Raw genomic sequence first — 26,326 nt, forward strand, 5'->3', positions numbered from 1 at the left:
AGCTCAGTATGTCTGACTGCCGCACGAACACCAATTAAAAAAGATGATAACAGTCAAAGTTGAACTAACGACTAGTTCTGGACTTAACATGCACTGTAGTACAATGATTTCGTAACCAAAAATTTCCTCGACTTTGCGTCCGTATGTGTGAATACCTGCGACAGACTGAAATAGGTATGGGGCTCTTTGGTGAGGATTCTGGAAGATAATAAAGCAGCAGAATGGTTGCGGTTCTGTTTTGAGCAGAAACAGAACAAACGAAATGTGTTTATTCGAGGAAGAAACTTGCTGTATAAAATGACTATATACCCTGACTTAAAAGCAATGCATCTTATGAACAATCGATGGTCAAGCGTGATGACCTATTTGGGGTTTGTCTTTCTGAATTGTTTCATACAGTTTGTTAGGACAGTGGTGTTCGTTCTCCATTTTCAGCCCACATACAATGGGTCCTATACAGACTATACTCAGAATTGCTTGCCCACTGCGCCTAAAGTCTTATTTTGGCCTTTACGAATCTTACCTCTTCCTTGGAGAGCGGAACAAGAGTGGGCATGGTACGGCGGAGCGACACGAATAAAATGTGAAAAGGAATGAAAGAAACCGTTGAAAAATCTAGAAAACTGCGTGGTCTGTCGTGACTGAGCGTACAAAATATCTCTTACATTTTTTTTCTTTTCTGTGAATGCGTGGTTATTATTATGAGTGTTATTCAATAGGAGTCGTTAACGCCGACAGAAAACTCTTAGGGGCTACTACTTCACATGGTTTACATTTCACCAGTTGAAAATAACTGTGTGTAAAATTAATAACAGGGTTGGGAAAATGCTCCCAAGCCTTATTTGTTTTAGGAAATAGAAGACTCATGATCGATAATTTGCTCTCGTATCCGAGCTAAGCTTTCATTTGCTTTTAGAATGAACAATCGAGAGTATTTTTTGTTGAGTAGATTTCCAACATTAGTGTTAGGTCTTTAGAGGTAATATTTTCTTGACTTTTTCTTTTTTTTTATGCGTCTATCGCAGAAGTGTGTGATGCTAAAGTACTAATCACTACGGAACTGTTCGTGTTCAGAGTATGCCACTTCTCCAAAGTAGTATGGATCGGTATCTGCCTGGGGAATATATGTATCTATTTTGCTTGTCAAGATATCTGTCTGCAAACCGTCCCTTAAGTGTAACCGGAAATCGTTAGAGTGGCTGGCTCTGAGCACTATGGGACTCAACTGCTGAGGTCATTAGTCCCCTAGAACTTAGAACTAGTTAAACCTAACTAACCTAAGGACATCACAAACATCCATGCCCGAGGCAGGATTCGAACCTGCGACCATAGCGGTCTTGCGGTTCCAGGCTGCAGCGCCTTTAACCGCACGGCCACTTCGGCCGTCGTTAGAGTGTTAACATTGCAGCGCGCACAGCAAATGAGATAAGATATACTCGATAATATTTATAGTAGTAATGTCGACCAGTGCCATGTAAAACAGTTTAACATTTCATTGAAAAACCTACCACCAGTAAACACCTGTCTCTACGTTACTGCCCATGCTACAACGTTTCTTACGTCGAGCGATGAACGTTACTGCAGTTATGGATCGCCTACGCCAATTTTATGGTTGGCTTTGCTCAGCTAGTAGTATCGACCATACACACACATTTTCCGTCGTTTTCTTACTTCGGAGCTTTACCACGCAGACACGCAAGTTCCCGCTCCTACGATAATCGATGCGCACGGATACTGCTTACATTTCTTTGTGGACCATTATGTATTCCGAAGCTAATGTCACAGATGTCCCGTTACGTGGTGTACAATATGGCCCGCTGAGCTGTCTCATTACGCGCGCTCCTCCAGCGGCTTCGCGAGTAATTCAGACGTGGGGTGCTTGAGAGACAATATATCGGAAAATGTAGTAGAAATAAAGAACAGCATACTGACATAGTGAAAACGGCAACTTCAGTGTAGAGAAAGATCCAATATAAACCACATGTTTTCAACCCAAAGAATTCACTATTTTATATGACTTTATTTTTTAAAAATCGCCAACGAAGACGTAATGTGCAACAGAAACTAAAATTAATACGAAGTCTCTTCGAGCTCTTTGTGTAGCTTACATGTCATATTCTGTTTTAGTTCCCGTGTGAAATCACCATACAGTTTTGCCAATTCCTCTTGCAGTATGTCTTGTAAGTTTACTTGAAATCACTGAACGTTTACTCGTTCTTTTGTCCGCTTTTTTCAATGCATGCTATGTAGTACTAAGGTCAGCAGACAGGAGAAGCGTACACGACAACTTATCTCAATCCTAACGAAGCCCAAACTCTTTAACGTAAAAGGTGTGTTCAGATCCACCGTCGTGATAAAATCTGAACCTCCATGAAGAACTTATTTTGTGAGCACTGCGTTTCGAATTGCCCTTCAGAATACCCAGATATCCTGCATCATTAAGTATAGTGTCAGAAACCACTTAAGCTGGATATGTACGAACCAACGTGTTCGTATTATACAGTGACCTGCATACTGGCAGAATCCAGCTTTGATTTCTGTTTCTTTCACAAATGCTACTGTCGGTGAAATCATTGAACATGCTGTGCGAAAACAGTTCTTGACTCAAGCACTCCTTACCATTCTCACCTCGCTATGTCTTAAATTTGCAACATTTCATATTGTTATTTTTAATCACGAAGCGCGTGCGCTGAGTATCGTGAATATGAAACTGAGAGCTCTGTAGCACCATCCGAATTTCTTAACGATGAATTGTCTCCTATAGTTCTATTTCCGCGATCCATGTTCGGTTTTCCTTGAAACAATGTTCTTTATGATTTCGCGGTGTAAATATGGTATAACCTCCTGGATGGTGAGGGAACTTCAGACGATATCTTTTCCTAAATCGTTTCACAGTGACTGTAACGAATCTTCTGACTGTAGCGTGTCGATGATGTACTGACAGCTTTTCCCCATTCCATGATGAACTGCAACAGCTTCTCGCTGTTCGGTCGAACGGTCCTTCTCATCCTTACCCTTCATTTGCTTTTTCTGCCAATGACTACCCAGAAACACGAACAAAATTTTTGAGGTTACGCTAAGCTTCATATGTCATTAATGAATACTGTTCGCGACTGCTATTGCTGTTCGAAGAATTATTATGAAGTAGAATTTTGATCTCGGGGTCCCCTAAAAAAAGCGTAAATGTCAATTTGTTTTACACTAATCGCGACTTTTTGACATCTTTATTGAGTTGCTTTCTCATATCCGTTTAACTGTCATATCTGTTGTATTCCCGTTAGCCGCTTTTATGTTATCTCATTGTCTCTCTAGAGTTGTACCATGGGAAGCAAGGAGAGGATGTTGGTGGTCGGTATCCTCGTTCTATAACACAAACTGCACGCAGTTAATAACTGGGTTCTTTATTCATAAAGGAAGAGCTACTTAAGTTTCCATGTGCTGTGGTACAAAGTCTCTTCTGTATAGTCCACGTAGCTTCAATGCTGTTGAAGTCCGCTGTGTTCACTATAAGGTTACTATGTGCTGCCTGTCTCTGTGCTTGAGGCTAAGTCTTCGGCTCCGTCTCGGTGACACGCTGGAACTCCACGGCGTACAGACTCGAACTGGCGTAACAGCCTCGAACTAACTGGCTAATCTGACTGACTAAAACCCGATCCTAAATACTGGCGACTGAGAGGGCGTTGGCGGCATGGTTCCCGGGCTACGTGGGGTTTCCTACCGTGGGGTTTCCTACAAGGGTGCAGCAGGTAGCGAAGCTGTCCCGAGCAACCGGTTCCCTAACGAGGTGTTTGCGAACTGAGCCTCCCCCACTGCTTCTCTACCCCAGTCGCTCTCCCTCAGTGCAGGAGTTGTCACCGTTTCTCAGACAGTGTCGTCGTCGATAACTTTCGTTACGTGCGTTTTCCTATGCGACTTCTGTTCTATGCAGTGTACACGATGGAAGTGATAACAACAACGAAAGGGCGGCCGTGTCTTATCAAGAATGGTCATCGCTACCGTATTCATAGGAAAAATGAAGAATATACGAACTGGATGTGCATCAATTATGAACAGAGTAGGTGCAAAGGTCGTTTAAAAATTGCAAATGATGAAATCGTTGCTCAACACCAACATTCTTGTCCACCTGACAAAACAGATGTGGAGATAAAGAAAAGACGTCATAATTGCAGAAAAAGAGCTCGTGAAGAAAAGACAGTGCCTGTAGCCCAAATTTTTAAGCAGGAATTTCAAGATTTGAAAGATAAAGGGTTAGAATTCGTGGCAAATATTCCGAATGATGACAGCTCCAACACTCAATTGTGTAAGGCGAGAAGAGGAGCTATTGGGACAACCCAGAACCCTGGCTCTAGTTCGGAAATTCACCTTAGCGAATACCTTTTGAAATTAACGGAAGGTAATAGTTTTTTGAAGATTGATGATGGCTCTGTTCCAGGCAAGAGACTTCTAGTTTTTGCTTGTGAAGAAGCAGAGAAAATCCTTTGTGACAATGGAACTGTGCTTATGGATGGGACATTTGACAGCTGTTCGAGACAGTTCAAACAATTGTACACAATCAATGTCGACATCGGAAGTACAGAAGAGGCAACTAAGATATTTCCTGTTTTATTTGCTTTGCTGCCAGACAAAAGTCAAAATTCATACGATAGACTTTTTTCTGGATTGAAATCTAAGATGCCTGGGCAGTCACCAAAAACTGCAGTGCTAGATTTTGAAATGGCTACAATTAAAGCAATGAATTCAGTGTTCCCTGAAACACAACTTTCCGGTTGTAATTTTCACTTTAACCAGTGTCTGTGGAAGAAGATACAGGAACTGGGATTTACGGAAGACTACAGGGGTAGGGAGGAAGTCTGATTGTTTTGTCGCACGTGTGCTGCAATGGCATATCTTCCACTTAACACTGTCGATGAAGCGTGGATTTTAATAATGGAACAAATGCCCAGTGAAGAGAAGATCACAGCATTTGCAGACTATGTGGTTGATCAGTGGATGGAAAATCCTAATATATCTATTGAAATGTGGAACGTTTTTAACCAACGAGACAGAACGACGAATGCTGTCAAAGGTTGGCATAGAAAACTGGACTCCTCAATAAATCAGAAACATCCAAATGTATACGTTCTGATTCAGAAGCTGGAGGAGGAGGCAGTGAATGCTATTTTTGAAATTAAAAAAGATTCCATTGGCCTACCTCATCAAAAAAGAAAGAAAAGGTACATAGATCTTGACAAAAGATTAAAAGACATGAAAACATATGAAGGCTCTGGAGATTTAAAAAGGTGTTTAAGATCTCTAGCCTTTTTACAAAAAATTGAATAAGAAATTACGATTGATAAGAAGAGAAGGTCTTTAATTTGCTACTGTAATTTTGAACAACAAAAATAACAAAAAATAAATAAAAATAAATAAAATTAAAAAATTAAAAAAACATTTAAATATGCCTATGTACGACGTGCGTAGCCAGTCCTAAGCCTGGATAAAATGTGAAGGGATGTTCTTATTTTCATGTCAGTCGGAAAGTTCACGGTTACGATATTTATTTGTAGTCGGAAACACGAGCGTCACCACGGAGGGGGTCTAGAGACTCGAAAAGTTGGATGATAAAAAATTTACCGTGATGTTCTGTGTGAAGAATTCTGGAGTTTGCTGTGGGCTTTAAAAATATTGTTGTTTCAAAACGGTATGTGTAAATAAAGCACACATTTTACCAGCATCAATAATTTCGCATGGTTAACTTGCCGATTGTGGTCATATATGTCATACGAAACTAATTATTTGTATTTGGTGGATCTCATTCACAAAAGTACGCTTTTAACGGTATTTCTGAAGTTCTAATACAAAATCTGCTATTTACTGAATTTTTAACTCAACAAAACTGAAATTTTACTTGGTTAATTTCTTACATAACATGGTCACTCGTCCTGTGAAGCTCACAGAATTTTTGGTGAGGAAGGCGGAATGAAGACTCAGACAGCTGGTTGCCCACTTTTCTGTCAGAGTCTTTTAATGCGATCATATTTGCCTTTATTGTGCTCCAACAGCAGTATTTTTCAGCTGATTGTTATGTAGTTCATTTTATAAAGATGAAATTCCAGCTAGATGAACTTTGGTGGAGTCATCTATATTAAGCAACGAATTTTGTCATATGTAGACATCAAGAACAACACTCTAGTTATCGAGACTTTAAACGCCGCATCTAACCATAGGAAAATATTCTGTAATTTCTTTCAGATGAACACGCCCATTGTCGTGTAAATCTTTGTCTAATTACTAACAGTAAACCCGGCGTTGCCCAGATATTTATTCATCCCAGTTTTATGTCAGTTCATCCCCTCTTTCCTCATCTCTCTTGTCCATTTAGTCCTATTTCGTCTCTCTATCCACCTCCTCCTTCCGCCCATCCGTCTCTCTTTTCATCTCCTCCATCTGCCCCCCTCTCTTACAACACTTCCTCCTCCTCTCCGTCCTCCTCTCCTTTTTCATCCATCTTCCCGTCTCTGTCCACCTCCTCCTCTGCTTTTTCTAATAGTACATCAAATTCACAATAACACCCCTAATTTATGTATTTATTACAGTGTTCCATTAGTCATTCACCACCTTCCCCCTTTCTCTGTTTACCTGCTGCTCCCTCTCTCTTTTAATCTGCTTCTCTCACTTCTCTGGATGCACCTCCTCCCCCCTCCCCACCCCAAAAAATGGTTCAAATGGCTCTGAGCACTATGGGACTTAACTTCTGAGGTCATCAGTCCCCTAGAGCTTAGAACTACTTAAACCTTACTAACCTAAGGACATCACACACATCCATGCCCAAGGCAGGATTCGAACCTGCGACCGTAGCGGACACGCGGTTCCAAACTGAAGCGCTTAGAACTGCACGGCCACACCGGCCGGCGCTCCCCGCCCCCATCGCGTTCTCCTCTCTCCGTATATCTCCTCCTCCGCCTGTCATGCCATCTCCTCTTCCCCTGTCTATGAAAAAATACGTATATCTGCCAACTTTCATGCTGATTGACGAAACGATGTTGAATTTATTTAGAGGTAGGCCAACCCTCCGCCATCCAGCATACTTTGGCTTTTATAAATGCCTTCACCACGAAAACATACTTACATGAGCCAATTCCCAAGCTGATCAGTCAAACGGTGTGTAATTCTGTTGTAAGGTACCCTCCATCCCCCATACACCGCATGAAATTTCACGTAGACGGTGAGGTTCCCCTTGTTTTGAAGATCAAATGAACAATATTTCATCAAGATCGGAGCAACACTGTGGTTTTTGTTGAAATCCGTAAGTAAAGTACCCTCCACCATGCACTGAACGAAGTTTTAGGTAGACAGTGACCTTCCTCTTGGTTTGGGAAATAGGGATTCATTTTTATACACCCCGCTCCCTCTATGCCGACTTAGTTGCGAAACATAAATAATAGATTCGAACAACAGAAATCATGTAATGATTTCTGTCGTATAAGGGGCAACATAGCTATTGAATAATAGCAACGAGATTACGAGAGTAATCACTTTCAGTGTTACGCAAAATAACATTATACCTCGTAAATTATCACGACACAAAATGAAGATGATAAGCGATGTGGGACTTCCTTCCGTTTGCGTTTGAAACTCTCGGGGAACTCCTGTATGGCGAGGAGGGTGGGAGGGGGAAGCAAGGGGAGCCTCAATTTGTTTTGCCAGCCCGGGCCTCTGACAGGTTTAGCGCGCCACTGCTGGTAGGAAATCCCACGGTAGCAAACCCCACAGTAGGAAACCCCACGACACCGATTCCAGCGAGTCTTGTCAGTGGCCTCTGTCGATACTCCCGTAACCTCTATGCCGCATGGTGTGCTAGCGCCAGCGTACGCCAGTTTAATATCCACTGTCATATCCGTAACATCGTCATCTACGTCATAGTCCGCACTCCATCGACCGGTGTGTGGAGGAGGGTACTAATTCTCAGTGCCATTAACTGTTCCCCCTCTCTGCTCCACTCGCAAATGGCGTGTGGTAAGAATGAGGGTCGGTAAGCCCCTGTGTTAGCTGCAATTTCTCGAGTTTTCTCGTCGTGGTCATTTCGTTAGATATATGTGGAAGGAAGTAACATGTTGTCCGACTCTTCCCGGAAAGTGCTCGCTCAAAATTTCTACAGTAACTTCTCCATGATGCACAACGCCTTTGGTATGACTGGTAACTTTTCGTTCTTTTACCAATGGACACAGGATTGCCGGACGTGATATTGCTGTGGATATCGAGTATTTTTTCTGTTAATTAATTAATGATGTCTGCTTTAATAACAAATCTGCTAGTCTGTGAAGTAGAGTAAAGCTGTCATTAAGCGGAAGAAAATCTGCCATTATGCGGAAGATTGGTTTGAACACCACACTGTTTCACTAACAATGATTCTATTGGAGGCAGTATGTCCTTGCCTTCTTCAGAAATTTGAACTGACTTATTCAGCCAGATACAGAGGGATCTACAGTTTGATATTGACTCCGAAACACGTGCAGCTCGGCATCTTCCACATCAGCAAACAATGCCTGACGTGAAAGAAGTGATAAATGACAAATAGAAATCCTGAATGATTTTTGGGTTTGTAGTCTGATACTTTATCTGTGACCCACTCTGAAGCTGTTTATTAAAATCACTGTAAATTCAACTGAGATTGACCGTGTTGTATTTTAAACTACTGACTTCCCTAAGACGCCCGCTCAAAAGTGCTCGCTTGTTCGTTCTAACTCAGATTAATTCTGATCTGACACATGTGCCGTGAATATGTTCCCTGACTTTTATTATGTTTTACGTAAGCGGCGTGGAGCAGAATTTTTTTAATCTATTTATGATCGTTCACTATCTCTATCAAGAATGGTTGCTGGCAGCTCTGTATAAATTCATGTCCGAATACTTTTTTTATACACTTCGCATTTCAATTATAACGTTTTACTGGTAAAATCATTTAAGGGACGTTCTCCTTTGAAATTTACTCATATCATCCTAACTCTCGACACATTAACGAGTTATGTAGTGTAGCGTGAATTGTTTCCCTTAGAAGCTGTAATACGGTCGCCGAGGGCTTGTCACCTCGCGTGTAATATGCATGTGAATGCCGCCTCAATGGCCGAAGTTCATGACCTTTGCCCCTTGCTCCTGGACGCAGTGTGCCCTAACTTCGTTTCTAACTTGGCTGTTCACAAACCTCTCCATTATGTCACCCGTGTCCGTTGAGATCGAATTGTGTTATGTACTGGTACGTATTCCGTTTAATACACGCATACACACTCAATGCTTCCGATTATAGTTGTTATGAGAGGACAGAAGTTAAATATAGGAGGGTGTGCTGAAAAGTTAAGATGTTAGTTTTAACGCTTCAGGTGTTCTTCATAGTCTTCCACCCCTTGAGTACAACACAAAGCGTTCAGAATCATGTGAAATGTCAGAAAAGTTCTCCTTTGCGGTGTTGTTCAACTCGCATGTTACATTCGCTGGAATGTCGGTTATGTCGTCAAAGTGTTGACTCTTTGTATGAATTTCTGCGCTGTATCATTTTGTGGTAGGTTCGTACTGATAACACCAAGTCACGTCACCCGTAATCATTTCTTCCAGAAAACGCCATTTATCGTTTTGTGGTAGGTTCATACTGATAACAGCGTGTCTCGTCACCCGTGATGATTTTTCTCAGAAAACAACTGTCTGCGTTTTGCATTTCAGTCAGTTTGCGGCTGGCATCAACGCTTCGTTGTTTTTTGTTCGGGAGTCAATTTGTGCGGTACAAACTTTACAAACACGATTTTCTTCTTCAGTTGTCTTGAAGACTTGATTCAGAGATACTGCTCCATTGCGATTTGTGACGCAACAAAGACACACTGCTGTCGCACACCAGCTGCTTTGCGCTGCCTGCTCACAACTGACTAGTTGAATGCACATCTGTTGTTTACAGTTGTCAGTTAAAGCTACTACCGTAGTTAGTGCGCTGATGCCGCTTATACGCTAGGAATAAAATCAGGCTCGGAACTTTTTGGACACATGTAATTATTTCAGCTGTAGCCACACCCCCTCTTTCCAAATAATGAATGAGAAATTACTGACCAATTTCAACTCATCATGTCTTGTGATGGCTGAAATTTCAAGTTTCGGCGAGTGAGGTTGCATAGTGGTAAGACATTGCACTCGCATTTGGGAGGGGAGCAGTTGAAATGCCCGTCCGGCCATCTTGTTTTCAATTGCCATGGTTTTCCTAAATCGTTTGAAGCAAATGCCCAGATGATTAGTTTCAAAAGGACACAATCGATTTCGTTCTCCATCGGGAATGGTGCTCCCTCTTCAATGAATTTAATCGCCAAAGATCTTTTAAACCACAATCTTCCTGCATTCGACTTTCAAAGTGATGAAGAGGTTGGATCAGGAACCATACCAGCACTTGGCCAGTTTGAAGTAATTTAAAGAATGGACAGGCTAAGTAGCACGCTGTAAGTTGGACATGGCGTCATTGTACTCACTGAAAGGAACTCTTACCTCCTTATGAGTATTCGTGGAATGAGATTAGTTGTCAAGATATAGTAGAGTTCATTGGCAAATAGGCAATGTATCATGCCAAAGAAAGGCTACTTCATCTGGCGTCAGCAGGTGCTTGAGAATGACTTGCAACGCCAAGTGTACTTATAGGATCAAGGGGCCTCTTAGGTCTGCTTTTCGCAGAAATCCAGCAACTCCAGACGGCGGCATTCTCTTACGGAGATCCGCCATACAAGAAGCGACAGCGACAGCGACACTACGTGGCAGGAGGACCCCCGCACCGAGCGCGCGCGCGCGCACACACACACACACACACACACACACGCGCGCGCGCGCGCGCGCGCGCGCGCGCGCGCGCACGTTTATCCTACATAAAATAATTGCTGCGCAGAGGTATGATGCAGCCGCAAGATGTCATACAACTTCACGGTGTCACGTACTTAGTGTAAGACTGTCTTGTAAGTGGAATGGTTTATACGAAAATGGAATTTCTTAGGGTTGCACTGCATTGTTATTGCTGTATCAATCCAGGTTTATCTTTCAGAATTTTCTGTACAAAGGCGTTGCGGAAAGTGGGAGTCAACACGGCGTGCTTTTGTTAAGATACTAGCTGTTTCCGATTTTGGTGTTGTTCCAGATACATCAGAGTATGAAATCACAGAGCAAAATTATCTATGACGTATCCCACTATCGTCGAGCGCTAAATAGGATATGCTGTAGTCGTATTCTGCAAGTTTGTACTTGTAAATCAACTTTAGCTAGTGATGTATTTAATGCTGATCAACTTTGAAACGAAAGTTTACGAGAAACGCCGCGTTTCACGAAATTCAGAAGAAACTTAAGTAAATATGGATATGGCTTGCACTTGTTGTGTACGGAAGCAGGAGGAATTGGACATTGTTCCGAAATAGTTGGAAGCGCTGTTGGCCACGGTCTGCAAATTTCAGGCTGCTGCCCTGGGGTGCTGTCGCGTTGAGGTAACTGCAACGAAAACAGTGCCATCTCCGGTTGGTCTAGCGTCATCTAGAATCCTGATGTCGCAGACGCCTCATCTTGTCGGTTCACGCTCACGTGAGGGTGAATGTAGAACAGCTGTGAGGTCTCGAGTCTGTGGTCGGAAGGCAAAAGTGGCTATTGGTCTCTCGGATGTCACTTTATGCATTACAGGTTTGAGGTCTTCCACGTAGATGAGAATACGTTTGAGTCAGTACGAGACGCCTGTAATATTGGGAATATGCCTGATGCCTCTGGAAAGTCCGTACAAGCGCAGGTGGCGGGTTTGCTGGTCTTTGGGAAATCCAACGTCAGGCGGACCACTCATGGAAATTATCTGCTGTGAAGGAGGCTCTGCCGGCGGCTATTGAACGCAGTTGATATAGTTGGCTGCAAAAACGTTGTTACTGTTGGCAGGAGAGACGGTTGTCGTATAGTTCAGAGGTGGTCCTCGGTTCAAGCAGGCGACTGGCTGAATTGATAAAGACAGCATCTCGCACTCAGGACGAAAGTTCAGTTAGCGTTTTGCAGCATCGTTCCAAGAAACAATTGTAATTTTCTGTTTGGAGCTGAATGGAGATGCTAAACTTGTTTCTTTGACGATCCTGGCTGCGGATTTCTCGACCTGTTCGCAGGTTGAGAATATTTCCATGCCAGAGAGGCTTAGATTGGTCACTTCGTAACATAAAAATTATCAGTAACAGAAGATTTGGTCCTTTAGATAGGGATGGCTCAGCAACAGTTAAAAACCATCACCGCACCAGTATGAGGTTTAAAAAAAAAAAAAAAAAATTGCGAGCAAAGTTTAGAAATCGGTTTCCTCGTGTAAAAATAAGACGAAAAGCTTATATCAATACGGGTCCAGAAATGCTTACTTTTCTACTTATTAGGTTAATGTACATAGTACATACTCGTATATCAGTTGAACCACTGTTCGATACACTTGCCATTTCCTACATTGTACGCCTGGTTAGAAAAACATCAAACAAATCGTTGAAGCGCCCTTCTTCCACTTGTGTATAGATTTCAGTTCGCTATTATAATGTGGTCTGCACGTGTTCGATTATATTTGAGGTGGTATGAACACTCACGTGTTTCCTCAGCTCGAGTGTAGAGAGAGGCTTCTTTCGACAGACGTTCTGCAAATCACCAGTTTGATGTAACACCACAATGGGCTTAATTCAGGCGAGCGTGGATGCAAGAAATTGGCACCACTGATCAGTACAATGTTCATTGAGTTCGCTAGTGAACGCACAGTAAAACGTGCATGACTTGCGTCGCTCAACACACTGCTAGTGGTAGTATGTTATCCAAATTATTAGGCAGTGTGCTGCGCAAGGTTATTAATGAACCTGTTCAAACAGTATTGGAACTGAGATAGTAGGCGTTATTCACGAGTTTGAAAACTCGGAAACTAAGTATTTTAAACTATACCATCTTACTGGTGTGTGCTATACTATGCGTAGCAGTGATCGTCGTTTAGTTTCGGCAAAGCCGACGCTGGTTCTCGCAGTTTTCCATCGGCTCAATGTTCTACAAATTACCAAAGGAGGGAACTAAATTTTCAAACGGAGAGCAGCCTTGCAAGTCCTAACCAGGAGACGATAACCGCATCTTGAGCGGGGTGTCGCGCTAGCGGTGGATCGAACTCTAACTGGGGAATTCTTGGTCGGTGGGCGTTGAGAGCCGGAAATCAGATTACAGCGAAGCGCAGCGCCCTTGCGGAAGCGGAGACGCCGCAGCCGACCCTGATAATTGGTAATTCCGTGGATAGTTGAGCACGTGCCTCGCTTTGCGGTCTGAAAGAAAAAGAAACCAGTGGTTCGGTGCTCAACTGCAGACTTTGTCTTTATGGGCCGCCGCCACACTGTAACCAGAGAATAGATAACACTACGAAAAATGTAGTATTCTGCTTTTCTGGTATGGTTTAAAATACATCTTGTGTAAATTTTGTAGAGAATATCTTGAGGTGTAAATGCGCCTCCCCGCCAGAAATTATGTAGCCTTCACATATATATAATGAGGACGTAAATGAAATTTCGCATTCTGTAACAGAATGCTTATCGCATTGTTACTGTTGACTAGACATGTTTCATTAACTGTGTTTCCCACAGAGCGACAAATTTACGTTGAAATTATATTGTGACCTGTTGTAATTTGCTGATGTCACGAAATATTGCTCGACGCCTGATGGCTAATTGGTTAATTTACAGGGTCTGCCTTGTTATACTATTCCAGAAGTAATAATAATAATAATAATAATAATAGCAGTAGTAGTAGTTGGCATCGACTGTGGTGTGATGTTTAACATTCTTGCAGAACTGGCACATATATGTTATTGATTAACATTAACTTCAGTTCTGAAACAATGCGAAGTCCAATTGTAAAATACAAGAACACTTCAGCGTGCCCATTTGTGATCAAAACAGAAATTCCACAATGAGATAGACTGTCAGCATTCGGGTGGCCAGTTCTTTGCTGAAGTGTTTCATCGGAGTGGCATAAGATATTAGAATCAAGTTCCATATTCCAACCATAAAGTTATGGGACAAAGATGTGCGTATTATTAATTGACTGCCGAGCAATAAAGGATGGATTGGTCGTAATAACAGAGAATTTTTTAATTGCAAAATAGATACTTATTATGCTGGCAGAAGTAGCAGAACAAAGCAAGACGTGTTAGTTCAAATATACGCCAAATATACAACAAAAATTGCGGGAATAAACTGAAATACGTTGGTGTAGAGGCGCAGTAAAATGGACTAGACCTATATGACTAACATAATAAAGAGGAAGGAAAAATAAGACAAAATTCCAGACTATCTATGATAAGCACAAAGAAATAATTTGCAAGAAATGTTAAAATTCACCATTAGGAAGCTGCCACCAACTCGGTGTCGCTGCATGCATTCGCAACTTGTTACCTCGCTGACCTGTATCGAAAACAGGAAGAAATCTTGCACAAAATGTTTCGGCTAGACTATAAAAACATGATTTGTGCAACACGACTGAAACCCCTAGACGTAGAAGTTCGCGGACAAATGCGCAACCGTTGCCCCTGGAGTCATATAAATGAATAAGTTAATTAGTAACGTCCTTAATTCGATAGTGAAAAGCAGTATCAAGGTCGATATTGACGAAATGTACCTTAGACCAGACAGGGCACACTGCCGAAATTTCTTCAGAACTGGCATCGTGACATCTAAGGCTTTCCGAGATGAGAAAAGCCAGCTGGTACGAAATGTAAAGAAACGCAGTGCTAGACGGTGCATAGTGAAGATAAGGAATTGATAAGGACAATAGCAGCTAAACGTAAACTTAGTTTCGGAAAGGGTAGGGGAGGACATCGGCCGCGTCCTTTTCAAGGAAGCCACCCCAGAACTCGCCTTAATGTACAGGTATTTAACAAAGGCACGGAATACCCAAATCTGGATGGCCGGACGCGGGTTTGAACCGTCGTCCTCCCAAATGCGAGTCCAGTGGGCTAACCACAGCACCACCTCGGGTTATACGAGACAATAGAACTGTTGCATAGTCCACCTTCTCTAAATATCCCTATTATCCAAACGAGCTCTTTTTAAATTCATTCAATTTTTCTGACATACTTTCGTTTAGACTATACCGACTAGTTAGGATTGTCTCCGATTTTGTTCAATATCAGGTTTCAGGCCTCTCATAATGGCCCAAATACTGAATAAATACCCAGATTCCTTAAAGTATTCATTATCGATCTCTAAGCGATATGACAGACTCCATAAATTAACGAATAATGTTACAATCGGATACTGCCGATTGTTGTTCGAAAGCATGTCAGTAGCTCTCATCTCTTTGAATGCATTACTATTGATTCTTGATCTTCATCAAACAGCCATCTACCATACCTACATACCAGCGTTCTTCACATATATCTTATGTTTAATTTTAGTAATTAACCGAGCTCAGTTACACAAGAATGCATCAGGAAATTATTTGTGGATTGTTTAAAGTTCACCGATGAGCCAAATTAATTAGATTACCTGTTTAATAGTGTGTTGGTCCACTTTTGAGACGCAACACAGCAGCGATTCTGCACGGCATGGATTCCATAATCCTTTGGTATGTGGCATAAGATATCTATGCATAGGCCACGCAATTCCTTTAACTTATAATCTGGTGGTTTGTGGGCGCGAAACTGGCGCTCGATAGTGCACAAGATATATTCCATCGGGTTCAGATTAAGCAATTTTCCTGGCTAAGACGTTAACATGAGTTCATTATCGTACTCCTCAAACCACTGAAGCACGATTCTGGCCTTGTGATGCGCATCGTTATTGTGCTGGAAGACGCCATCGCCATTGTGTAAGATATGAAGCATAGTGGGATGCTTGTGATCCGAAATAATGTTCACTTAGTCCAAAGCTGTCACTGTGCCTTCGATTACTACCATATGTCGTATTAAACCTGAGCCGAGCTGACCCCACGAGGCTGCGTCCATGACGCGGTGCATGTTTCGAGCAGCCGTTCGTCTGGATGACGACACATTTGGACACGACCATCGACCTGGTGTAAGAAGAAATGTGATTCATATGACCAGGCGACACGTTTTCACTGTCCCACTGTCCAACGTCGATGAGCCCTTGCCCACTGCAGTCGCAACTGACCATGTCTTTGGGTAATTATTGGGACAGGAAGAGGTCGTTTGCAGCGGAGCCCCACTTTCAGCAATGTGCGCTGAATGGTGTGCACCAAAACACTTGTGCCTACTCTTGTCATTAGATCTGCCAAAGATCGGCGCCTATTCTGCTTTACGGAACGGGCATGCCCCAGAACTCTTAGTTGTGTGACGAGGCGTGGCGTTCAAGACTTAGTCGCCTACTCGTTGCTTCACTTTGCTCCATCTACTGCCTAGATATGCTCACGACAGTATCGAGCGATTAGTCGACTAGCTTCACCATTTCTGAGATAATCGTTCTCTGTCGCCGATCCATAACAATCTGCCTCTTGTCAAAGTCGCTTATGGATTTCCCAATCTGCGACCCGTATCTTTGCTTGAAAAATTCCCCATTCGTCTCAGGTTTAATTATACTATGTATTTTCCTTAGCGCATCACGCGCCTGCAACGCTAACAGGTGACATTCAACCCGGCAGTGAAGAAGCCAAGTGATCTCGTTGCCAAAAGTACTCGTTTCCTGTCAGGACAGTGTGTGGGTTCTGAGGCGGAAAAAAGGAGTGAAACAAGGTAAGCTCTGAGAAATTAATATAAACTGCTGGAAAAAATGAGTACACTCTGTTGTGTGGAGTATGCGAAATGATTGCATTTACAGATCAATAGCACAAGCGGTTCTGGGGTACCAGGTATCGACCCATGCGGAAACACTCATATTAGTGCTTGATGTATCCTCCACGGGAGACATAGAGGCTCTGACTCTGGCATTCAGTCGATCGTACAGATGGCCAGGGAAGTTGCTGCACATCTTTCGGAGCACGTTGAGTTTCACGGGCAGTGTGTGGGCGAGCTTCATTCTGTTGGAACAACACGGCACATTCATTTTGCAAGGACGGCAAAACCGGTTACTGTCCCCTCCAGAAACATCAAAGGTGACCGAGAGTTGCAGCTCATCGCCCTACAAACTATATGGCCTGGGGTGGGGCCAGTGTGTTGGACGAATGCCCTCTACGAGACATTGACCACCACGTCTGTGTCGTACGAGCAAACTACCATCATTTGCGTGCAGGCAGAACCTGCTTTCATAGCTGAAGACCACAGCGCGCCATTCCATCTTCTAGTCGAGCCGTGAACGTCGATGCTGTGGCGTGAGTGGAAGACGGGCTAGAGGTGTGCGTGTCATAGTCCCTCGACTAATAACAGCTTCGCAATAGTTTGTGTTGACACGAATGAGCTCACAAGCTCTCTTACCTACGCTGTGGTAGCTGTACTATCTGGTGCTCTTACAATACGATGATCGTAGCGCGGGGTGGGGGGTGGGGGGTGGGGGCGGGGGGGGGCGGCTCGTCTGCGCTCCGTGGACGTCCAGAACGTCGTCAACGGTTTGAGAAGGTTCACCTAACCACTGATACCAGCATCTTTGTGCAACTGACGTAGGACGTCCAACTTGTGTGGCAGTTCTCAGAGACGACCATCCCGCCACTCGGAAGGCCGCAATTTGACCCCTTTCAAACTCGCTCAGTTGGCTGTAGGAAGCAAGAGTGCGTCCCCGTAGCCTGGTTGCCTGCTTGCTTCATACGTTCGTATCACACTGAACTTTCTGTCCGTGAGCATTCCCCATTAAAGGGTAGACACAGGCAGCGCTGTGGTAGGTAATGCCACTACGCTATCTGTTGGCGGACGACGTTGAAACCATTTTCAGTACATCCATTATCCCTCAGGTGGCATACGCTGTCACCGGATCAAAATCAACGTCGGCTTTCTAGGTGTACTATTTTTTTCCGATATTGTATTATACTTAGCTTCAGTACAGTGACTCCTTGATGGATTCCAAAACCAAGTCCTTGACAAAGCAGTGGTAAGTCAAACACTTCAACTGTTCAGAGTGAAGACATAAACATGAGTCTTGAGGCCAGTCCTGAAGTATTACTTTCGTAAAGAAATTTGCGACTAGACTCTGTCGATACTAGACATCTAGACTGGACCGATACAACAACTCAGCAAGAACTCGTTTACCATTCCGTATAAAGTAGGCACAAGTGCAGGCGGGCGGTCACTTTTTCCACGTGACCCATGGCGCCTGTGGCATCTCAGATCAGGGGGCGTGGCATTCGTCCGGCTAATGGCTAGGCAGCGTGGAGAAACCTCACTATTTTCTGAAGTGAATTAGAATATACCTGTGACAGGTAATTCCTGAGGGTGAAACAGGAATTTGGGTCCCGGTTTTCGCGAATATGTGTCGAATCTGCGAACTCCTGCACTACCTCTTTTGATCACCTGTGAAAATACCTGACATTTTCTGAGACTGAACACTTATGTGCTATCCTGTTGCCGAATAGTTTAATAACGTAGATAATAAATGTTTATCGAGTGATGTGGCGTACTGATAAAAGCGAGAAAACGAATTACAGATGATAGTGATTATCATCTTCCGTTCTCTGTCCGGATTTACGTGCTCAATTGCATTCCCTTGATATTTCATGTACATGTGGAATGTTCTTAAACTAAATAACTTCTGCCTGCTTTGCATATTGTTGGCTAAACTGGGAAGGTGCTTCTCCTCCAAGCATTGTAACCGATCAAGGTGGCGCTGTGGTGAGACTCTAGGGTCGTATTTCGAAAGACGATGGTTCAATTTCCCGTCCGAAGATCTACATTTATGTTTCTGTGATGTCCCTAAATAGCTTAAGACCAGTACCGGAATGGTGATTTGGTGGAATAGAAATTTGGGTCCCAGTCTTCGTGAATATGTGTCGAACTCGTGAGCACTTGCGCTGCGTCTTTCGAACACCTGTGAAAATATCAGACTCTTTCTGAAACTGAACTTTTGCACCACCGATTTAATACCCCATCCTTCCCCAGTCCGGCTATAATGACCGCGTCGTCGACGGGACGTTAAACCGTTGTGTTCCTTCCTTTCTTCCAATAACTATACCTTGTAAGTGAAGATATATGTTTAGAAAACCTTTAGCTCTAATTGCTACAAGTTATCCTAAAACTGCACAACATCGTTCATTTATCAACATAATACAGAAAACATCTTAACCCTAGGTAACATTTTCTTTGAAGGGAGCCCAAAACGTACAGCAAATATGTGGCTGCTGACTGACTAGCCTGTTTTGTAACGCACTTCTATAATCCACTAATTCCCAAACGCAGTCCATCATAGCAAAAAAAGTAGCTACTGATGACGAATGAAATGGCGTGTAATTAAGAGAACGAACTCTTATACGTGTAAACCACAATTTCAAATATTTGGATTTAGGTTTTGCATGGTTTGCATTAAACACTCGGATTGCAGGGCTGATTTCTTAACAAATGAACGACTGAGTCCGTTACTAATTCTTATACAGACTGAGAAGGTCCCAGCTGTAGCGAATACAATCATATTGCGTGAAATGGACTGTAATTAAGGCACTTAAATGTTGTAAGAGGGAAACTAGTTCAAATTCCTGTCCTGCCATGGTAATTTAGATTTCCCATGGTTCTCGGAATCACTTCCGTAGTATATTAGAATAATTACTTCAACAGGCACTGCCGATTTCTTTCCCCTTCCTTTCTAAACCAACTGAAGGCTGCTCTGTGATTATGTGCTTAGCGATGACAGACATACCAATTTCAAATAAATCTCAGTGGAAATAGAAAATCGTAACTGTAGGTACCGTTGCTACCGTATTATCATTGTAATATTAATATCAATAATAATAATGGTATTACTATCAGTAATAACAGATTTCCCAGAAGCACCCTATACAGTTAAGAAAAGGTCATAACCACCATGGGGAAAATGGAACGACAGATATTGAGGAAAATATTGACGCAAAATCCATGGCGGTATTTGAATACGTAAAATCTCTGGAGAACTGTATTGCCTGAATGAAAAATACAATTCCATTCCATGAAAAAGATGTCTGAAATCTTATAGAGGTTTAGCACGAAACGAAACCTCAAGACTGATGAAGAACATCTTCCGCACCGCTACCAGGACCTGACAAACCACGGTACGATGGGTACCTCACACCCAACAGGATCTCACGAAAGTCATTATTCACCCTCTGGCAGCTAAACAGACCACATGCACGCAGCGCAGAAGATCGACTGAGAAGTTCACGTCTACACAAGACACAAAGGAATATGGAACTCAGAAACATGTTGACAGTAGAAAGACGATAGACCCCTAGTGAAAGGATGATGAAGTTTCGTGAAGGTAAGAACAACAACGAGAACAAAACTAATGGATCGAGGAGCTGTTTATAGAGCCAAAGGAAAGGGCAAAAAATTCAAAAATACGTAAATGGTAATAACTATAATTGATACAGTTATCATTTAACTTAGGTCACTCTGAGATATAAAAAATTATTATTCTCAATTCTTGGTCTTTTTCCAACGCCACCAAACTGATCTGTACAGACCACTAGGTTAACCTACTCAGTTCGACAACATACAAATTTCCCTTGGCAAATTTCAGTGTTGGACTGTCGGTGAGAAACTTAAAGACACCTACCTATATTAACCACCTCTTACTGTATAATGAAAAAAGGAATTCCGTGGGTTTGTCTGCAGGAACTGTGGGCGTGGTTCGCTGAATATGGAGGAAATGTAAAGCGGGATGGCGACTGTAAATCGGCTGCTCCCAGTATGTTTCGGGTAAAAGTAAATTCGTATGAAATGATTGACTGGGAGTCCCTCATGAGGGGTGTTCCGAAAGGGCACACATATTTTAACGTGGAATGCCGTTCCTCACATATCTCCACATCACTGATAAGAGAAGGCTACCATAAAAAAAACTGACAAATTCCGGCGTCTGGGCGAAATCACTTCAACGATAGCAGTACACTATCAGATGCCGAATGAGTAGCCTTTCTTGGCGGTTTTACTGAGTTGATTACTGTTATTTAACTGGATTCGTCTGTTCACAAGACCATTAAAGCCTTTTGCTTCACATGAAAAAAGGTCGTCTTTCTTACTTGCAAAACATAATTTCTTTTCTGGTGTTAACTGAACGTCTGAAACAAGTGCTGTCGCTTGCAAATAAAATTTTTAAAACTCGTCTATGCACATACAACAGCCGATTTCTGTCATAAACATAGGCTGACTTTTAAGATTTTTTTACGAAAACAATGAAGGAAAGATTCTTTGATACAAATCGTCTTATTGTTTGCAGTGCGTGCGAACCTGTTGTGGAAAAAAAATTCCAATCATATGTTGGTACCACAAAACATGATTTAGGAAAGGTCTACAGCTTTTAGCTGTGATAAATTATCTACCGACGCATATTTTGTTTCACATAATGGAACAAAACTAAGTCGTTATGCAATAAAACAGGTGAAAATAGGCACAGAGACTTTAACTCTACGCTTTTCTTGGTTAGACAATCAGCTGCTCGGCGTGCTGTGTGAGAGCTGGCATTGCCATGCTGAAGAATGATACAATGTTTTCGGATATTCCCTAATCCCACCGATGACTTGTACCAAACAAATAGTATACCATTCAATATTAACTATTGTTCGATCTTGTAAAGTAATGCATACCACGTATGCAGTGTAACCAAAGAAACAATGTACCATTTTGTGCTTTGCGAGCGAACCACTTGTTTCATTGCCTCTTGGGACAATGAAACAGTTAATTGGTAATTACAGAGGGGGGACAAGATTGTGGAAACACCACAAACCAACAATTGCCATGCCTACTACGATGTAGAAAACCCGTTGACGTTCAAAAGAGCTTCTAGTGATCTCAGAATGGATACAAGTGTTGTGTAATTTTCAAATAATTCTTACATCATTCTTCCTGCGAAACTGCGGCAAGACCCGATAATGATGATGGATGTGGATAGTGATCACGCACCACAGAGACTCAGTAATATTGAGATCTGGTGTCTGTGGTGGCCAGGGAAGATGCTATAGTTCATTCTCGTGCTCTGAAAAACAGACCTCGACGATATGAGCTGTGTGAACAGGGGCCCTGTTCTCTTGGAACACAGAACAACAATTGGAAGATAAAGATTGTACCATTGAATTGACCTGATCAGCCAAAATGGTCACATAATCCTTCGCAGCAATGTGACCATGCATATTAAACATGGGGCACATGGAATACCACGAAATGGCTGCTCAAGTCATCACTGAACCCCCGCCATGTTTCACTCTTGTGGCATAAACTCGCCCAGAAGTTGGAAACGGTGTGCAAGAAGACTCATCCGATCAAATGACATTATTCCATTGTTCCAAAGTCCAGGTTTGATGACTTGGGCACGACATTTTCCTGTTACGGGCACTTGCATCACTGATGAATGGTTCTGGAATTCCAGCTTGCCCTCCAGTTCCCTGACTCTGGAACTCCCTTCGTGTTGTTTTGGTGCTGACAGGGTTCGCGAGTTTGACATTCGGGTCTACGGTGGCTTTTGCAGCTGTCGTCCTGTTGCTTTTCATCACAATTCTCTTCAGTGACCGGTCGCTTAACACACACTTCCGTCCGTGCTGTGACTTAGTGGGCGATGTTTCTCCACTTTCCCTGTTATGCGATATAAATCTCCGAACCGATGCCCTTTAAATATCAAATATTTTGGCTGCTTTCGTTTGGAAAGCACCCACCACAAGTGCACCAACAATTTGCTGTGTTATGAATTCATTTAGCTCCGTCGAAATGCACTCACAACTACAAATAACATTGTTATGACCACGAATGTCACTTACAGCGTATTGCGGACATTTAACGGGTTCCTTCCGTGGTCAAATACAACAGCACAACCAGAAGGTTTGGCTAGCACATGCATTTATGTTGAAACATGCATTTCTCGCTGTGTTTTTATATTTTTGTCGAAACACTTAAGTTTCTGGCTCTTATGAATATACCCATGTTTCATCTCTTCTTACGAAATTGTGTACGGATTTTTTGAACCATTCCTTACACCGATTGACACGAACCTGTATTTGAGATTCGGTTAAAATGTCAGGAATCCACCATGAACAAATAGGTGATGATGACATTTGGTTTTGCGCGGCGCTCAACAGCGTGGTTATCAGCGCCCCTTACAAATTCCCAGTCTGTACACTGTCCAGTCTCGCCCTTTCCCGAATGATGATGAAATGGTGAGGACAACACAAACACCAAGTCTCCGGGCAGAGAAAATCCCCGACCCGGCCGAGAACGGAACCCGGGCCGCAGAGGCGTCAACGTTAGCCACTAGAGCACGAGCTGCCGACAGGGACAAATGGAATATACAATACTGCAGTCTTTAATATGGCTAAGGATGCCTATGTCTCAAGACGATACTCTTCAATCGTGTTGCGTAAATAATCCATGTTTTTTGGAATTACAATTGATTTTCTACATCTGCATCCGTATTCTGCAAACCACCGTGAAGTGCATGGCAGGGGATATTTCTCCTTGTACCACGTCTCAGCGTTTCTTCCCGCTCCATTCACGTCTGGAGCGCGGAAAGGATGACTGTTTAAACGCCTGTGAGCGCGATCCCTACTGGAGTGATATGCAGGGGGTTGCCGTATATTCCTAGATTCATCGTGTTCCTGAAGCACTGTCAGTAAGCTTACTCGGCATATTTTGCGTTTTTCTTCAAGTGTCTGCTACTTTAGTTTTTTCAGCATCTCCATAATGAGCTCCGATGGGTCAAACAAACATGTGGGCATTGAGCTGCCCTTCTCTGTGCACTCTGAGCATCCCCTTTTAGTCCTATTCAGTACCGGTCCAAAATTTGAAAAATTTTATACAACGTGGTTCATTATCACTAGTGTCGTGTGAGTAATCTCCTTTGTAGGCTGTCCTCATTCCACTAGAATTGTATCTACGACTGTGCTAATGCGACTGTTCCATTTCATGTTCTTACATACGACTATTATTATACCTACGTATTTGTATGAATGGACTAACTCCATTTGTGACTCTTGAGCATTGTACCCACAGGATACGACGTTTTATCGTTTAATGAAGTGTACAGTGTTACATGTATGAACATTTAAAAGCAAGTTGTCAATCTATGTATCACTGTGAAATATTATCAGGACCTGAATGAATATCCGTCCAGCTTACTCAGTGAACACTTAATTACAGATAACAATATACACGAAAAGTCTGAAATTAGTATTAATGCTGTCTGAAAGGTCATAAATATAGTAGATGAACATTTGGAACATACTTCGAGGAAACTGAAATTGTGAAGCATGTCGCAAACCTCTTGGCAGCTCTTCATTGCTGGTATCAGACTTGATACTGTGGAAGTATCTGTCATTTATCATTTTCGAAGGCTTTATTTATTTATTTTACTTCCGGACTGATTGATGCATTTATTACAGCATTTTAGAATACACATGTAACTTGAAGGTGGTACCGTGGAACATGATCTTGACGAGTAACAACCCTTGTTATCAGACCGAAGACACTGTGCACGTGCCTTCGCTACACCTGTTTGCCGCGCGGGATTAGCCGAGCGGTCTCGGCCCTGCAGTCATGAACTGTGCGGCTGGTCCCGGCGGAGGATCGAGTCCTTCCTCGGGCACGGGTGTGTGTGTTTGTCCTTAGGATAATTTAGCTTAAGTAGTGTGTAAGCTTAGGACTGATGACCTTAGCAGTTAAGTCCCATAAGATTTCACACACATTTGAACATTTTACACCTGTTTCGACAACATCCCCTGGTCACGACTAGTTCCTCCAGTCCACGGAATGCATGGAGACTTGAGCGGCACAGCCACATTTGACTCGCAGCTAGGATATGGTTTCATAATTCAACATTCCTCCCTCTCCTCCCTCTCCTCCCCCCCCCCCCCCCCCCGCATTGTATCAGACCGGGCTGGTTCAAATGGTTCAAATGGCTCTGAGCACTATGGGACTTAACATCTGTGGTCATCAGTCCCCTAGAACTTAGAACTACTTAAACCTAACTAACCTAACGACATCACACACATCCATGCCCGAGGCAGGATTCGAACCTGCGACCGTAGCGGTTACGCGGTTCCAGACTGTAGCGCCTAGAACCGCACGGCCACACCGGCCGGCGACCAGGCTGGAAAATCCTATGAGGCAACCTAGCGTTTACTTGCCAGCGAAATTGGCATCGATCTGAAAGTAACGCGAACCCTTGCAGCTATTTTGGGCGTTTCATGTGGTGCTGTTATTATCAATACTTTATTGCCCTGAAGCATGCCCTTGCTTTACCGCCCTTTTCGTAGCCAACGTGGACGTTATGGGGAACTACCTTACAATTTCATTATTTTTATACTGTATAGTTTGAAGATAGTAGAAGCTTATTTAAAGCTTTACAATCTGGAAAATACTCAATGTCCACGCATATAAAACTTACAAGTTGAAATAAGACCCACGTGACCACACCAGGAACTACGAAAGGTCAAGAAATATTACAAGTAAGGAAGATCCAAATCAGAACATTTCAGAGCACAAGTACAAATTACAAATTTTACAAAAACAGGTGCCGGCCTAATCTCAGCCCACGAATCCAGTGTCAGAGACCCACGCTTTTTCTTTCTGAAGAAATAAACATCAACAAGAAAAATATAATCTTTACGGAGATTTTACGAAAACAGGTGCCGGCCCAATCACAGCCCAAGAATCCTGTGTCAAAGACCCACGCTTTTTCTTTCTGAAGAAATAAACATCAACTAGAAAAATATAAGCTTTACGGTGGTGGCACGAAGTGCAGACGTGGGTTTTAAATAAATCATGACAGTCGAATAGGAGAGCCCTTAAACCAAGAGCGCGTTGATGCACGCGCGATTCTCCCTCTCATACACTATGTGGCCCTGAAGAGTCGACCTTCACGAAATTTATCGCTGACGGATGCACAGCCACCACGAAGTTCTGCTGTCCAGTACTAAACAGATTTTTCTGAAGGTGATTGGCTATCAAAAGTTGAACAAAGCGATTCGCTGCATTTTTATTGAATTTGGCCTTTGCGAAAATCGTAAAAAAAGTCATCAACGGCAACTTTCAAGTGAAATTTACAGTTTTTTACAACACGCTCACTATAAACAAACTATTCGGCCAATTTATGAACTGCCATTTTTTGTTTAAGAAAACTACAAATTTTAATTTTGGTATTGCTGTGTCGTTAAACCTCAGCAGCGCTACAAAGATATCTTCTGTAAAAACTTAAAAGGTGACTACCGTATACATTGAAATGGTCAAAATACAGCTATGTGCCAAACTCGAAGCGTTGCC

The 26,326-nt window shown here is 42.7% G+C and overlaps 1 protein-coding gene across 1 annotated transcript in view; it reads left to right on the forward strand.

The window, feature by feature from the left end:
- The window catches only part of LOC124555563 (carbohydrate sulfotransferase 5-like), a 641,036-nt gene that overhangs the window by 288,598 nt on the left and 326,112 nt on the right, over positions 1 to 26,326 (forward strand). The gene's annotated exons all lie outside the window — the stretch shown is intronic.

This window comes from Schistocerca americana, chromosome X (genome assembly GCF_021461395.2).
Source record: "Schistocerca americana isolate TAMUIC-IGC-003095 chromosome X, iqSchAmer2.1, whole genome shotgun sequence".
Classification (NCBI taxonomy): Eukaryota; Metazoa; Arthropoda; class Insecta; order Orthoptera; family Acrididae; genus Schistocerca; species Schistocerca americana.